This window comes from Diprion similis, chromosome 4 (genome assembly GCF_021155765.1).
Source record: "Diprion similis isolate iyDipSimi1 chromosome 4, iyDipSimi1.1, whole genome shotgun sequence".
Classification (NCBI taxonomy): Eukaryota; Metazoa; Arthropoda; class Insecta; order Hymenoptera; family Diprionidae; genus Diprion; species Diprion similis.
Genome location: NC_060108.1, coordinates 23,544,915 through 23,563,204, shown reverse-complemented (window position 1 = coordinate 23,563,204; position 18,290 = coordinate 23,544,915). Strand labels below are relative to the sequence as shown.

The 18,290-nt window shown below is 39.4% G+C and overlaps 1 protein-coding gene across 5 annotated transcripts in view; it reads right to left on the bottom strand.

Moving 5' to 3' along the window:
* Positions 1–18,290, bottom strand: part of LOC124405446 (calcitonin gene-related peptide type 1 receptor-like) — a 146,747-nt gene that overhangs the window by 107,584 nt on the left and 20,873 nt on the right. The window lies entirely within an intron of this gene.

The window sequence follows — 18,290 nt, the reverse complement described above, 5'->3', positions numbered from 1 at the left end:
AGCTATTCAAGTTCCAAGTCGTTCCTCAATCCCAGAGGGATACACCCGCCCCCTCGATGAACTTGGGGAACGAGCTGAAACCTCAAAAGCACGAGTTTCCACTACCCCTTTATATCCATAAGCTCTACGTGGTTTTGTCGCCTAGTATTTCCCTATATACATAGCATGATGCATGCGTAATACGTGATGGGGTTTGGGTCTCAATTCAAGCAATTCAAATCCCTATTCTTGGACCAAAACTTACTCGGTTTATCACATCAGGTCAATTCCGATCCGCTTTTAAAACGACCCAAAAAACTCAATCTGAGTATCGACTAATCGATCCCTAAGTGCCACGAGGATCAAAACTATATATAAACTGCGATCATAATTTAGTGTTGTTTTTTTCACACAAACGCGTGCTCCAAAACTTGGTGATAATTTTCGCGATAGCTGATGATCGACGTCCCGTTTATATTGGTATCGCGCTATTTCGAGCTATAATAACACGAGTGAATCCACAAGATGAATATCGAGTGGTCTATAAAGCAAAAAAGAAAAAACAAAAACAAAAAGAAAAAAAAAAACCACGAAGCCGTGATGGGTCGTAGTTTCTATTTTATTTGTTTTTTTTTTGTCCGTTGTTCTTTCAGAGGGTCTATGAATTATTGAAACATGATGGACGTGGAGGGTATAAAAAGATTGAAGAACCGAGTTGAGTTCGGGCAGCGCCAAGTGATTCAAATAAAACAATCCTCGCCTTGTCTCGCAAGTGCTTGTCCACGCAGAAACATAGGTTATACTGCAAAAAGAAGAAATAAAAAAAAACCGTCGACGCGGTGACGACCCTCGCTGTCATTGACCGGAAGTTGGTTCTAACTGTTCGATGTTTTGAATTCCTCTCGACTAAGAAGCTCTGTAGTCGGAGTGCTCTGTTTATCCTTTGATCTATTTTTGTAGAGATGAAGCGCGATCGATACTGCGATGACAATGATGCAGAATCTTTGATCACCGTCGAAATTAACACATCTCTGCTTACGGAGAGGAATCACAGCTGGTGCTTAGTCGAAATAACATAATAACACCTGCTTGTATAACGTACAGTCTGTCTATACTTTTCGTACATATTTCATTGTAGCTTAATGTGTGCAGATGATTTTCTTTGGTCGCCTCGAGATTCATTCCTGTAAGACGAAATTTCTCCAATTTGAGATTGCGGAAATATTGAAAAGCTCTAATGCACAACAACAATTATAGCACGGTACTTACGCGTAAGCTAGCCATTTCTGAATAATTATAAACATAAGCGTGCGATCGCGAAGTGGGGTTGAAACGGTGATATTTCAGCCGTAGCTACGACTGGAGGATTGATCGAAACAAGCTTTCAACTTTGGCTGCGGCCGCGTCACGTCAGCATCCATAAATCAAAATCCAAACTTTGGTAATCCAGTGAATTTATACGTTTGATGAATATCGACGCACGGTTCGGGGGTGAAATGTGAAAGTTGAACCACAACCTGTCGGGACAGAGCCGACTTCAAATTATACCTGTTGAAAGCTGGATTACAGCTGAACATTTTTACACCACGAGAGGTGGAAAATTTTCTTTTCATAAATAGGTATATAAACAGGTTTTCGAAATTTCTGAAAATTGTGTTGGAAATTTTTGCGCTCGAAGTCGAGCTTCAAGCTTCCGCTGAACACTCGGTTTTGTAAATGCTAATATCAATGTTGTAGAATGTTATCTGACTTTTGACACCTGGAAGTTACGCTCGCTCTATTTTCCCGGGGTTAGGTGTTGTGATTGAACGAACGAAAAGGTACAATGCGAGCGTGCACGAATTGGTAGCTAGCTATTCAAAGCCGCGTTGCACCGGACGATGTGCATTAACTGCACGTATCGGACAATTACGCGTGCAGCCCCGCCCTTAGAAAATACAAACAGATAAACGAACAATATGGGCGAAGCACAACCGCGCCCTGACTTTTTTTAATCCACCAGAACAAACAGGGGAAACGAGAGGTTGGGAAAATGATCAAAGGATCAAGAAATCGAATCGACCTTATTGGTTTTTGCATGTATAATTAGAAATGGGAGCGTTTGTTGGCTGGCAGAATAGTAACTCTCAACCGCGAAAAAATAGAACAAAAAATATTTGGAAAAGAGGGAAAAAACAAATTTACTCCCGCAAAATTCGTATCCCGAAGCGATTTTACGGCCCGATTGTAAAAACGCAGGTGTGTTCAGTTGATTGGAAAAATACACAAATGCTGCGTCATGCGAGTCGCCGCGTTTAACCCGGCTGATAATAATTGAGCCGAAAAAAAAAAAAAAAAAACTTTAACCTATCATCACGGTTCACATTTCCAATACGATAAAATTAATGAAAAATTCCATATCTTATATCATACTAAGTCCAAATTTTCAGTCATTACTGATCTCGCCGATGAACGTGACGTTAAAATTTCAAATAAAAATACTGTCGATTAATTTCACTTGTGTATATAAAGTTATTAATGAATTATGCGAATCTTTAAACCAGTCGTAATACACGGTACCTCGGAAGTTGAATCATTTGATAAATGCTTCCTCCTTCCATTTTTTTTTTTTTCTTTTTGGTAAATCGCGAAAGAGTGAAAGAAAATTTCGACGAACTCGTAATGACCCCGTAATTTTGCACGCTGCAGAATCAGCACGTGAAACATCATGGCGTGGAAATTGGACGTTGAATATACATATCAAAGTGGCGTGATTACCTCGAGCAAACGTGTTTCTCCGCCGAAGTCAAGGTGAGGTAGCTATATTTAGGAGTTTAAATGCGCACTATTGACCGGCTATTTATTGAATCACTAGCCGAGCGGCGTCTGCGGATACCAGGAAATCTAACCAGATTTTACGAAAGCCGAGATTAGAGCGAAATTAGGAATCCGAGAATATTCTAAGGCGGAAGTTTTTCCCAATTCTTTGTTTCTTCTTCTCGTTTCGCCCACCCACTCGAGTCTTTACCATCGCGTAAACGAGTATTATACGTATAAGTATAATTAAATTAACACGACACTCCTTCTTATTTCGACCAAAGAAGTTTTAATGTAATAAACCTAAGAATACATCGCACCCTGCGGTGCCTCAGTATCGGCTATATCAAATAAGTCTGGCAAAACTTCTCGCCGATGAAGTCAATCATTTCATCCGGCAGAAACAGCTGCAGAAAAAATAAACCTAAGGAGAAAAAATTTTCTCCTCGAACAATCAATCGCATACCTTATGCCGCGATTTTACGAAAGCTTTCGTCGCTCTCGTATTATTGACTCGGAATCAGCTTGAATTCGTTAAATTTAGCCGCTGTTATGTAATGCACGCGATAAAATTTTTCGCAAGATCATTCTTCGGACCGTACCAATCCTTACCTTTCCAATGTCCGCGCGTACTTTCTACCCCATCTGATACCCGAAATCTCTACCGATCGTACCGCTACCAACAAGCCGCGGTAAGTTTAAGCGCGATCGCGGGGGTAAGCGATTGGCTGGATCATCGTTAGCCGCAAAGATGGCGCTGATCGTTGGAAGAATAAATAACTGACCGGGAATCGACGCTCGGTTAGTCAGTCTGATTCGAGTCTCCGGCCATTCCAGTCGCGCTCGGAACTCTCTTGTTCTTTTCCTATCCTCTTCAATTTAAACAGTAGCTTCTCGACAGCCGATCGAACCTCCGTAGATTCGCGCCTTCGGCCTCTGAATCTCACGGCTGCTCTCCATTTGCGAGACACACCATTGATCGTACACTAACACCTCATACGCTCTTGACACGACTTTACTATTGTGATAATAAGGGGTTTTTATGCCTCAGCGGCTTTTTCCCTGTGAGCCAATAAATTGCAACAATTTCTCTTGGCTCAATTGAGTATTTAGAAAAATTTATTTCGTTCCATATTTTATCCTTCAATCCTTATTTCTTTTCATATAGAATCACGGAAGTCTTTCTATGTTGGAAAGTTTTTCGATGCTACAATCATTGAAACAGATGCAAAAAACCAGGATGTCGTTTTTTGTTTTGTCTCTATGAAACATTAAAATTGATAGATATTCACAGTTTTTTTTTTGGAAACCAAAAATGGTTCGTATTAATTCCGTTAACTTGACAATACGCATAGTTAATTATAAGGTCTGCAGAAATAGTTCCAACCCGGTATTATGCCGGAAATGGTATTCCGTTATTCCGATAAACCACCGGAGCGTAAATATTATTGAGTATTGATATTTTCCCATTCCTATTCTCACATCCCGCGGCACTCTCTCGGCAAACAAAGAATCGAACTAACGGGAAAATTTCATAAGGGATCCAGGAACAGACGCACACACGTAAAGAAAAGGGCCTTTTATTTTTTAGACTTTACTCTTCTCCGAGATTCTTATACTGTTTCACTAAAAAATAGCTCACATAAAAAGACTGGGGTGAACAAAGTTCTTGCGAAATTTGTAACTACCAAACAAACAAACAAATAATACTGCATTGTTATCCAGTTCTGAGCTATGTTTAAAGTTTCACGTCTCTAGCTCATCGGGAAGTTAGTTTAACATCGATTGCAAAATTTGTAGCGAATAGACGAGCAAACAAACGGACAGGCAAGTAAACGAACTAATAAATACGTGATAAAAAAGGCTATTTTTGGGAATTTCAAAACTGACATACCCTCGAATTCTTCGGTGGCTATGTCTTGTGTGACGAAATAAAATTTTTTAACTTTGGAATATTAAAATATTTCACCGCTCTTTATTTTTCTTGTTGCTTTATAGCAAACAAAAGTGTAAGTCTATATATACATGTATATTTTTTGCTTTTGTGAATTCCCACACTCCCGATATTCGCCCTGAGGGATCACAATTTTCCGACAAAGTTTTCATTTGTAATTAATAGCCATCGAGCAGCCGCAAATATGCATATCTTATAATGATAAGCGCGCAGATAAAGAAGCTTCTTCTTTGGTTGAAATTCCGATTTTTTAATTTCTTGCGCAATTCCATAAATTCGAATATCTTCCGGCGATTTCAAAATGGATTTTCATTCCGACTGCGGTATTTCTGGAGAAATATTTAGCAGATGAGAACCGCCGGACCTTAGGACGCGAAACAGGATCACGAAATAAGGGGTGATCCTGCGAGCCAATTCCGAACAAACGACCTTCGTAAATTCGATAAAAGTAACACGTCGTGAATAGCGGTCGTAATTGAGCAATTAACGATCCGAGGGTTACAGGATCACTGGATCCATTGCGGTCAAAGGATTTCGTGTAACCTGACGATGAAAAGATTTTAATTCGTTCGATAATTCAGTAAACAATTTTGTAAGTAAAATGTTTAAGGTTACAATAGTGGTTTGGATAACTGAGATTACAGAAAAATCTGGTACAAGCCGGAACTATTTATGCTAGTGCGATTATAGTTGAAAACACTGAATTTTTTCGTTATTGCAACAAAATCGACCAAATTTCAATTGAAACAATCCAATGGGGTTATCCCACCATTTCATGGTTTGTATCCAACTCGCATGATTTCATCCGACAGCTTGTTGAGTCGGGATGGATACTAGAAAAGTAAAAGTCTAACCAGGATCCATCGAATCAATTTCCAGAGGAAAAATTTTATGCTTCAAACACCTCCATTGTGAATTTCTGCCATTTACGGTGAAACGAACAACTCTACGAGATTTTCTTATGGTACCTATTTTGTGGAAGAAGTTACGGCGCGTAACCTTTGTGGGAAAAACTTTTCTCTGATTCCTATAGCCAAAAGAAATTACGTTAAACTGGCACCTTTTTGAGTTTTAATAATTTTTTGCGGACAAACTCGTTATAATATTTTCTGAAACACTCAGGGATCTCTTCCTGGGCATCCAATTTGGCGATTAAAAAAGTTTTAGCCCTCGGATGTTCTTGAATAGAACCCGGCCAAATTACTGTACACATATTCTGACTTGACTATGACACAGTACCCATTATAAAAAAATTTAAACTTTTGGACATTACTTGTCACGCAAAAGATGCCAGCAGTTCAATTTGCGGGATAAATAAAGGCTTTATTGAGAAAAGGTTTCGCTTTTAGGAAAATTCTTGTCCCCTTTTTCCTCTCAAACATTATGACCAATGAAAATCGTCGAACCCCTGCGCGGGATGAATAAATTTCTCTGCAGCATATTCCCTGAAGCTTTGCGGCTGTCGAGGGAGGGTTTGAACAACCCGAATCCACTAATTCTTACCGTAAATTTCGCGCCGGAATCCGAACGTGACTAACGTGCCTATATTACTGTGTAAATAAAATCATCCCTGATATTTCTGCAAAACAATTCTCACGCTGTTTTTCCTCGCCGTGTTACTCAGTCTGATAATTTATTCCTGGATTAGCGACGTTTCTTTTTCCAGATAATATGTACGTTAGTTTGGCTCATTTGTCAGTTTCAGTTTAATCCACCGAAATCGCTGCCTAAAAACGGATGACGAAACGCAGGCGAAAGTATATTTCACATTTGACAATTATCGAAATAAATGTACGGTGATCCTTTTATTCTGGACGTACAAACCTCGCGGCAAAATCGCTGATTTTCAATTCACACTTTCGGGTCTTTGCTTTCGATATATCCTGATGGACGACGATTCATGCTCGGAGAATTTTGGGAACAGTATTAATTACCGAATGTAAGTCATCGAATCCAGGCTCAGCCTCGGTTTTCTGCCCAAATAACTCTGTTGCTTTATCATTGTCGAAGCCCTCCAACTTCCCGTGAAACCGCTTCATTATTCAAGGATCGATTATCAGGGCGTGGTCGAGCTCGATTTCACAATTAGTCAAAAAGCGACGCGCCGAAGTGTGCCGTTCCATAAATTCATTCGTCGAACACACCCATCACGTACCTCGAGGACTTGGAGGACTACTTTGCATCCAAAAGGTATACAGAATATCGCTTAGTCATTCACTGTAAGAATATACCACAAATATTAGCGTACTTAAAATTTCGAACGAATTAGGTAATAATTGAATTCCGCCAAGCAGAAATATACTTGTAACGAATAAATTAAGCGCGAAAATATCGCGTTGAGAGAAATCGTTTCCTCCCGGACATGCAGTGTCATTTCACTGGTCACGATATCATAAATATCTTCAGTTTAGCAACCGATAATCGTATATTTATGATAATGTAGCGCCGTGCGGATTTCGCTGAAATTAATGTAGGTACATAAAGTTAGATAATAATTCTTCACGAATGGTGGAATATCGTAAAATGAATTAACAGAATCAGAGGATTGTATAAATTAAATGTTCGCATCTATAAGCAGGTTTAATCCGAAGCCTTGCTTAGGTAATTACTATTATCACGGTTTTCCGCACCCTCTCTCCATTTCTGCGTAGCAAAAATTGCATTCCATACCGCAAACATTCGCGCCATCTTGTACAATATTTATTGTATACTTACTTATATCCTACACCTATATGCGGAAATTCATGTTTGCGCAGGAACTGATCCTGGCGCATCGTACACCTTCGCACCACCCCGAAGGATTCAAATTTTAATTAAACTTTTCCACCGCAGCTTTGACCCTATGATTATTTTCGCTGAAAACAAACTTTTTTCCCCGCAAAAACGAGAATGGTTTAAAAATTTCTGAACAAACCGGATGATAAACTGTCATCCTTTGGGAGGATTTATTTATTTATGGTTGAGTTTTGAAACTTTCAAATTACCTGATCGTGTTTTTCTGACACACTCTCAGTGTCGATTTGATGAGAATTAAATCGGACCGGTTACTTCAACGGAGGGTGAAAACGAGCTCAAGGGTGAACGGAGTGAATAATTTCGGGTTTAACTAAATGTCGAGATGGAAGCAAAGCTCGTTATTCGAGTTCCGAAGGTCTGCCGATAATTGGGCAAGAACCCAAACTTGGTTTACTTTGCGGGCTCGAGATCCTCACTTTCAAAGTTCACGTGAAATTAGGTTTATGTCCATTCGGCTCTCGGTTACTCTCAAATTGCACAAAGTAAACATAAAATTTGTCAGTATCGCGAAAAGTAGAAAATTCTTTAGAACGCTTAAGGTATATGATTAAATATTCCTATGCACATATAATATTTTATTATGACTACAAAAAAAAATATTATGATAAAAAGATATTCAATTTCTAGATCCCGCGGAGGTAGAATTACATGTATATAGGTAACCTTCGTACTGTTGAAAATAGCTGAATTTATCCAGGTGTTATACATACGAGGAGTGTCTTTTGTACTGTTCAAACTGTCTCGTTAATCTTGAGCCTCTTTGAAAACGTGACAGGTTTCAAGGTGGACAAGGGGGACGGAAAATGGGGTAAAAAAGCACCTCGACAAGGAATGAAAGGAATGCCGAGAGAAGAAGAGGGAAAGGAAAAGGCGCGACACCGCGGGTCGGATTTTCCTGAACAGACGAGCGAGCCTGAAATGGCGATTAAAATTTGAGGCTGTGTGAATGCGTCGCCCGATTACGGTATCTCTCAGGAGCCACACGCGACCCGGCTAGAATATCCTGCAAGCGTGAAAAGTACCAGAGTTCGCGAAATTCCCCGCACAACAGGAAATTGGCAAACCCACAAACCGCAAGTAACCCGCAGTTCGAATTACACCGCAGAGGGTTAACGAACGACGATTAATTTCTGCGCGTCTGTGTATTCGTTCGCAAGTGCGAAACATTTGTCCGCATCTATGATATACCCAATTCGCAGCAGAATCCTTTCGGCAAACGGACGACGCAAAGCCTATGCGCTTCAACTCTTCAGCCAGTGAGCAGCGAAATTCCACCTCCGCCCGACAAACGTGCGACTGAACGAGACGAGAATGAGCCGCCCTTTGTCCTCTACAGGGTTGCTTTTCGTCGACCAAGGACCACCGGAAGTTGGGACAATAGTAATGGAGCCCTTTGTATTGTGGCACCCTTAAACCTCTCTTGAACGCGAATTTTCTTTCATTTATTTATTATGCCAGGGGAAAATGAAACACGCGCCATTTAAATTCTACCGATTGTTGGAGGATTTCGCCCAAGTTAATGCTTAAAAAGCTGCCCCCTCGGCGTATAAAAGAAAACAAGACAAAAAAAAAAAAACACTTTCAATATCGGGAGTGAAAATTTAATTGTTTCAATACTTTTTTTTTCATTTTCTATGGTTTTTCCGCTCTACAGGATTCGGAGAACGCGGACCTTGTCTTTATCCAATGCTTATGAGGTAATTATACACTTCCGGCAGGACGACTACGTTGTTTCCTCGAATCGCACCAACTGTAGGGTATTTGAAGGTTTAGTTTTGAACTTATGTACGTAGAGAAGTGCGTTGGGGTGTGTGGAGCACGGCACATACGCCTTTGTGCGTGCGCAGTTAATTAATTACTTTAACAACGTCGCTTCCCTCGCAGCTGACTCGCTGCCTCGCTGGTTCCAAGAGCAAATTTTCTTGCAAGCACCGCTCAGCCTGTCTTCTTCAACTGATTTTGTTACACGAAAGTAAGTCTCCAATTAACTGGATCGCGAAGCGCAGAATTTAGAATAGCGATTAATCAGTAACAGAGCTATAAGATTTTGAACGGAAAAATTTACTTTTCGTTTTTGTCTCTTCGGGAATTGTTACACGATGAGTAAAAAGGAGAAAAAAAAAAAAATTTGTAAAACGTATCACAACTCACGAAATTGTTCGATTACATTTATTAAAATGTGGAAAACCGTTGGCAATTTAATTCGTATCCAATATGTCGCAATATGAAAATGAAAAAAAAAAAAAAAAAAGGAAAGTCAAATTTACATGCGTAAGATTAATTTCACGATTGAAGCGCGTTGTAATAAAATATGTAAATATTATGGGAATCGTTATGAGAATGAGGCATCGGTATCGTTAAAGAAAATAAAATACTGTTTGTATAATTAATTACCCTCGTGTTATGAACGTTGTTAATTAGCGAATAGTGCCACCTGGTAGTATAACAAGCACGTTTGCAAGCTATCTTAATATTCTAGAGGGCGTATTCGATAGTGGATAGATACGCTAGCAAAGTATCTACGATAGGGGAGAAAATTAAAAGCTAACAAACGTTAGAAGTCCACTTCGCCATCAGGCGGAATGTGTAGGAGTTTTTATTTTGCGACCTTTGCCGAGCTTAGAATAATAAAATTATAAAACACATCACGTCTCGTCTACGCGAAATCATCACGCGCCGCATTTACGTTTGTTATACAAAAATAATAAGCTCAAAATGGTTAAAGTAATAACGAGGATTAAATCAAATAAGGAAAGTGAATTCGGGTGAAGTCTGCTTACGCAGACGCTTTCTCCCATTTTCTAAATATTACTCCAACGGTGATCTCTCAAATCCGCAGTTTACACTCTCGCAGCTGATCTCCGCAGAATCTTTATTCATTTCGTATTGGGGGCAATCCTGGGATGGAAGAAAAATACAGGAAACCGTACTCGGAGACATTTTTAGAGCGATCGATACGCCTTGACTTGGTCATTTCTAATTCGGCTGTTATTTAGCTGGATAACCATCCAGCAGCGAGCTGAAATTGAATAAATTATATAAACAGGACAAGTGAAATGTCGCACGGAATTGTGAAAATCGTCGAGTATACTTTGTTCAATTCTCTTCAATGCTGCGTTAGTCGCGTCAATATTTGATCAAGAATTTATCATTTTCGCAATCATTACCACTCCAATTTCACTCTTTCAGAAAGATCAAACTGTTGGTTATTGAAACTGAAGAAATTGGGTATCGATGATTGAATAATTGAACTGAGAATAAATGAAGGACGAATTACATAAATTGAATGAAAATAAGTGAAAGTAATAAAAAGAAAATACTTATAATGTATATATTGTATATATTACATCATCCGTATTCCGGCACTCTCGTCGCCGCAAATGATAATTACAAATTATAATCGCATTTCGTATAATTGACTCGGTGGCCGATGCTAATTTGCAATTATTTCATTTCTCTGGTATTAATTATTATCAGCACGATTTGGTGTGGACTTTATTCAAGTCTTATACCTACTCATATATCTTTTCCTTTCTTTCTTGGTCCGACAATTAAACTTTTTCTCTCGTCTTCAAATATTTGGAGAAAACAAAATCAATTTTTCAGCATCAGCAAAACGCGGGACAAACGATTGAAACGCTTCATTCACTGATAAAAAAACTATTCTCATCTGCACGATGTATACAGCGGTTCAACGACCGTGGAAAGATAGTTTGATTGATCTTTCAGACCGCGTTATCATCTCAGAGTAAAGCTGAATCTCTGCAGGTGATTCTGTGCACCTCATCTGCTAACACTGAAATAATTAGCCAACTGCGATTGATATTGGGTTAATTTCTGGGTTAATTTAGTCGAAGCTTATAATTAAAGTAGTGGAGAGTGGGGCAAACTGGGCAATTTAAAAGTTTTGATATCTCAAAAAATTTAGGGGCAAAGTTGTTAAGTAGCTGAGTTGCCACCGCTTTGAAAGGAAAAAAATAAACGTTCGTGGATTATTTTTATGGATTTTTGTGATTTGAATCGACGAAATTGGTAATTAATTAATAGCATGTATCCATAATGCTATAAGGTGAGACGTCGTCAGAGTTGAAATTTTCTACAGAGAGTAATTTAGTCTGATCGTTCTTTATCGTCATCGTCTTCTTCTTTTTCTTCTCATTACTCTTTTTTTTATTTCGACTCCATTCTGAAGACGATGCAAGAAAATTGACACGCTGGTTGGCCGTGCGACCATGATAAATATCAGAGGTAAGGAAAAAGGTCGAGACGTTTCTAGATAAATGATTCCCAGAATTTTCTTGCAAGAAGTCTAAAAGCCCTGCCTGTCGTTACGATGAAAGTGTTATATATGTATGTATATAACATAATGTATATAAACATATGTATATATATAAAGATAATCCGAACGAGCGACGTGATAAAAAAAATAAATGAAAGATACGGGAACTGCGAGGAAGTTTGAAAAAGAAACGATCCTGTGGCGAAAGTTTAATCTACAATAATTCGCAAAAAGTTTTACGCGTATTTGCTGATGATTGTTAGCAAATTTGTTCCTCATTTGTTAAGTGATACGGTTCATATTTTTAAGCACGCTAATTAGCCTGGTCTTTATCGATAACGAGAATGAGATTACCACTTCAGAGAATTAAGGGAGATAAAATATATAGAGAAAAAAAGGAAATGGGGAAAATATTGAACACCTAAAATCAAAACGGTATATGTGCGAGTCTGTCGCATGTTCGTAATATTATTATAGGCAGTAAAAAAATTGAAATTTCAAACTTTCATAACTTGCGGGAAATGATTTTTTTCATTCTACGATTTCTGCACATCTACAGGAGAATTATACTTCGCGACGAGTTACGGGATTAAAAAACTTGAGCTGGTAGCGACTGGAGGACGAAAGAAACTGACGTCCGTAACAAGACGTACAGAAGTTTATGATAGCTATATCAAATACCTACATTTTCTCTACTGAATTTTCTCCTCTGTCTTTTATCTTTGTTAATTCTTATTTGGTTTATTTAATCAAGAGAAACGTATGGAAATTGGATTTATTAATATCAAATGTTAATCCACTAGATTTACGGTATACTTACAATGTGAACAGAGGATTTAGCTCCGTTTATGAGCAGCGTTTCGTTTCAAAAGTATACGATCGACTGACTGACCAGTCACCTTGTTTTGCTATAATATTCTTCTACATTCGTTCCAGAACCTTACCAAAATGAAGGAAATTACATGTACTTTGGTAGCTCCTGTACAAACGCACTTTTGCGATACTTAACAAAATTGTAATCTCATTCTCGTTATCGTTAAAGACCAGGCTAATTAGCGTGCTTAACAATACGAACCGTATCATTTAACGAATGACGTACAGATTCGCGAATAATCACACAGGTCCTCAGAAATAAAAAAGCCGTTTGTACTGAGGAGTCGAATCGTATTTTTCTTGTGTATTTTTTTCGCGCTGAACACGAATCTGAAGTTAGAATTGGGGGTTAATGTGAAATATCTTTAAAAAAAAAAAAACTATAAAAACCACGTTCTAGCAATTTTTTCTTACGGTTCTTGCATCTAAAGTTTTTTCGTTCGTTTTTTTTCTGTAACATGCATCAGTACTTTACAATATATATTTTTCCATCATACGGGGTTTTTATGATTGTTTCCAAGATTTTTCACGTCAACTCCCAATTCTGATTTCAGATTCGTGGTTAGCAGGGAAAAAAAAACATAAAAAAAATACAGTCCGACCCTCAGTACACACAATTTTTTTTATATTTGTGGACTTGTATCAAATCATCAACATATACGTGTAAAACTTTTTTGCGACTTATTGTACCTAGATTAAACTTTTTACCACAGGATCGTTTCTTTTTCAAACTTCGTCGCAGCTTTCCTATCTTTCATTTATTTATTTTTATCACGTCGTTTGGATTATCTTTCACCCGCTGACTCGTCGTCTTTCGCTCTGATTCTACGTTTCTGCAGATGCCGTCAGGGCGGCGAATTCATCCGGAAGAAACTGCCGGGAAAAATTCCTCTGGGATGCCGAAGAGAAAAGGAGAGAGCCGCCGAGGAAATTACTCAGTATCACGACGCGACGCCTCTCCATTCCCAACTGTCTCTAATCATACAATCCTGCGTGTCCTTTGTATTATAACGCCTATGAAGTACGTGGAGAACTTTAATCTTATACGCTTCCATCTTAAATCAAAAATTTACCCATTCATTTACCGGCTCGCGTCTGTCATTCAGCGAGAGAGAAAAAAGGGAAGATCAGATTGAGGTTCCAGGCGTTCTTTCGCAATATTTTCAAACCCCGAAAAAAGAGGAACTCTGGCAGCATCAACTTTGATACTAATGTCAATTCAGGACCTCACGGTACAAATTCGTTATTCCTCGTCAAATACCGACCCTGGAAATAATATTGGCAAAGATGAGCGATTGGATATTGACTAATTTTATCGACTGTCAATCAAAGTCAGTTTCACATTCATATACTGGTAAAAGTCGATCACATCTCATGACGTCGCTTATATTTTAGGAAAGATCCTGCAAAGTGGTACTGTAAACGAATTTGTTGTAAATGGGACAAAAAATTGAATTGAAAAAATTACATCGATTCGCCTCGACCTGATCATCATTAGATCGTAACTATAACACGCTTTAAAATAACTGGCGTTTCGGTACGTTTTCAAACACTGAAGACCCGCGCCCTCGTAGATTTCGATCTGTGACAAGATCTCTGAATCTTGCTATAGTCAAGCATGCCTCATATATTCGTCGTAACAGCAGACTGGTAAATCCCAACCGTGAGAACCACGAAAGCATGCAACAACATCTGCAGAGAGTTTAGTTAGTGCAAACAGAGATTCCGATGAGATTGAATCGGGTCTTCGGCCAAAGATGTTGTGACAAGGCTTAGGCTGCATGGAGGACGACGAAAGAAGGAGGAGGAGGAGGAGGAAGAGGAGGAGAGAAGCGTGGTGTGGATTTCTTCTTCGTCAAAGAGGCGAGATGAGCAACTGCCGCCGGGACGATAACGCAATATTGGTTTGACACAAAGAAAACACAATTCTGCCGGCGGCTTGGGTCACAAGGCAAAAAAGAGGGACCGTCCATTTTCTCCTACAAGTAGAATCGGCACGAGCCATGGGGGCGAGTCCAGAATCCCCCTTCCTCGCCTTCCAAAGAAAAGACACACATTACCGAATACACGGGCAATTCCCTTGGGAGATAATGGATCTTTTTACCAGGTTTCGACTACTTTTCACGCCAGCGTTACACGTCCACCGAATACCTGGGGGTCTTCTTCATCCGCGTTGTGTATCACTGTCATCTTAGATTTGACCGTCATTCGTTTTGCTTTGGGAAAAGACGCATCGACGCTTCGCAACGGCCATGAGCTTGCAGCGTAATTTTGATTCATGATAACGACACCTAATCCACGGTAAATTTAGGTAGGGAGGTACTTTCATATCTGGCAGACTGTTTACCGAACGCACAGCCGCATCAACGATCGCGATGTGGAAGAAGCGAAGATCATTAGAGTGCCGCGTGGATTTAGCGAGAAGACATTAGCAAACAAGCAGAGATGAAACAGACGGACAAAATAGAGAAATGGACCGGAATTTTTTCCCTCACGAATCATAATTGCTGAGAAAACCTTCATGACTATTTCTAAGAAATAGAAATGTTTGATCAAACGAGACGAAAGTTCTCCTACCGTTCTCGGAAAATTAATAAAAGATATCAAACGTTATATTTGTGCAAAAACGATGCAGGATAGATCAGAAAGAAAATTAATTGGACAGCAAAACGAAGTTGAAAATAGACCCAATATTTTAAGTACAAATTTTTTATTTTTGCAAGAAATGGCGAGAAAATCGGTCGCAGAATTATAATTCTTACATCTTTTGTCATTTAATTGCGTTCAACAGCAACACTGCTGATTGTGAGTGACAGTTGTGATACGTTTGATGACAATAAAGCTTGTTAAAATACTGAAGAGGCTGAATTAGGAAGCGGTTTCCGGTTTTCCAGCTGTCGATTTCCTCCCGGTGCGTTGGCTAATTTCTTGCTGTAATTTCAGTCTGAGGACAGCACTGATATGTATATCTCCGGGGTGAAAGCCTCCACTTGCAGAAACAACATTTGCGATTCTGATGTTGGATCCTAACATGACAAAGACGAGACACCGGGTGGTCTCACCTTATAGCCACAGTTCGAAACTCTGTGGTTCTGCACCTTATGGGCACGTTTTGAAAGATGGAGGCTGTTCTCTCACTCCCTGACTCACTCAGCGATGGCAAATCCTCCAAGGGATTGCGCATCCGTAAGGGTGTCTCGAGGAGTACCTACTTTCGTACATTTTTATTTCCCCCTCTGTTCCCGAGCGACGAGATACCCCACATAAAAGACTCGACTCACGAAATAACCACGTGATCTTAAATGGCTCATGATATTGCGTTCCTCTTTACTTCCTCCATTCTCGCAGTGCTCTTTTATTCTCTCTCTCTCTTTTGACGTCGAGTCAACGGCAAAAGACGTTGCGCGGTGAAGAATTTAGGGAAGCAATGAAATTTGCCGGGTGTATTACGTTACATGTACACTGTGACGAGAAAGTCATTGAATCAACTAAATGCGTGAACTCAATGGCGACGAAATAAATATTCATTCGTCTCAATTCAAGACTTATCGGTCTACCAAAATGTATAATTGATTCAACTAAATTTTGTTAAGACTCACAAAAGTATTTTGTTGCATTAAGTAAGTATATTGTGCTCGCCGTGTTTAGTTGAATCAAACGAATATCCCTCGACCCAAATAATCCTTTCCCTCCATGGACACACATGCTGTACCCTGTTCCACACCTGCGACGCCAACCGAATGAGCAAAAGGCCACTCGATCAAGACGCGGACGCGAGATAGCCGCACACATGGACAAACGGCATCCGAGGGTTTTCGACTTGGGAGACCTTGAAGAACAGGGATGAAGAAATTCGTTAAGGGACCGGAGGACAAGGGAAGGGGGTTGTAAAGTATCAAGTTTCAGCGCACGCATTCCTCTTCAATGTGGGTCAAACAATTTTCTGCCGAATTTCACCAAGAACACTGACTTGAGATTAGACAATTCCCGAGGAGCTTATTCGGCAGCAGATCTCGCTGCAAGGAAGGATCCTCCCTCTTATGTCAAAAGGCGTAACATTTTCTTTTTCTCCCCATCTAATTCCCGTAGATTTTTATTCATCCATTTTCTCTCGGGGTTTTTGCACTAGAGATTCGTAGAGCTTCGCGGAAATTGGAAAATGTTTTCAATACCGTGGTGTGTATACAGTATATACGTATACACACGTTGCTTACGATTCGTATCTAAGATTTGGCACAAATCGCGAGCTTGCGAGGGTGAAACAGTTTGGTTCCCGACGCTGAGCCGCGAATTTTTTTACACCCCTCCCTTTTGATTTTCTTTTCTCAGCGGCGAATGCAGTCGGTGGAGGAACGCACTCAATTTTCCGCGTGAAAAATGAAAATACGAAAGAATGGAAAACGAAAAGAAAGTGTAATAGGGATGAGGGAGAATGAGATATCGATTGAACGTGACAGGCTTTACCAGTCAAGTTTCTCTTTTCTCTTTTTTCGACAGGGTAGGTAGCTTGGCACTCACTGCACAGGAGTAGAAATACGCCACTCAAGGCAGACGTCACGTGTCGAGAGAGTCAGGGTGTCGGGGTCTACGATTCTCCCGATTTGACCACGCGAGGGTGACTCGGGACCGAAGTCAGGAGCTGATAACCGACGGAAGTGTCGTGTCAATTGATGATCAGTTTCTTATTGTCTCGAACTTCGATCGAGTGATAATTGATGGAGTACGAAATGAGAAAAATCTGCGCGGATATAATTGAGGAGGTCGGTTGACTAAAACTCGATACTTTTTATTCAATTTATTACAAGATCGGCGTACTTTGAGTGTTCATCAAATTGTTACGCTCGTAAGCTACGAGAATTTCTTTAAAAATATGGTAATTCTTTTCAAGATTATTAAAAATCTCGTAGATTATTTTCTGCAAAGTCACGGAAACAGATTTTTTTATTAATAGCCAAGTTAATATTGCAATTTGATGGTTTGATGAAAAAAAAAGTTTCAGTTAATTGGTATAAAATAGACTTCTGCATAAAGTGCGCCATCACCGAGTCACATAAAATAGATCTACTAAATTTTTAACAATGAATTTGAAATTACCCATCGATATAGCTAAACTTTTGCTTATAATCCCAGCATTTTGACCTATTTCATGTATATTAATTTAATGAATACTCAATTTTCGACAACTTTCTAATAAAATCGATCAAAAGTATCGCTTTTCGCGCAATTTTAACTTGCGCGTTAATAATTACACGTAATATACTGACGGTTAAAAAATAAAAATACGCATTACACATGGCACTGTTGGAGCATACGTGATTGGGCTAAAAATAATTATTTCATTTGATTGCCAGCGTGACGTTTACGCGTGTTAATATATGAAGAGAGAAGCAGCAAGCGAGAATCCCCGCAGTTTTAATTTATTTCAGTGACGTATAGTAAGAACCTAGGATGGGTTTCGTTAATTTACGTGCGTCGAGACGTGACTATATCAATTTGTTAATTGTTTTCGCGTTCGCGTACATCAGGATGAAAAAGCTGAAACTTTCATGCGCTTCTTCGTTTTTGTTTCCTTTGTTATTTACTGATTTTTTTACACTCCTGAAATAATTAATT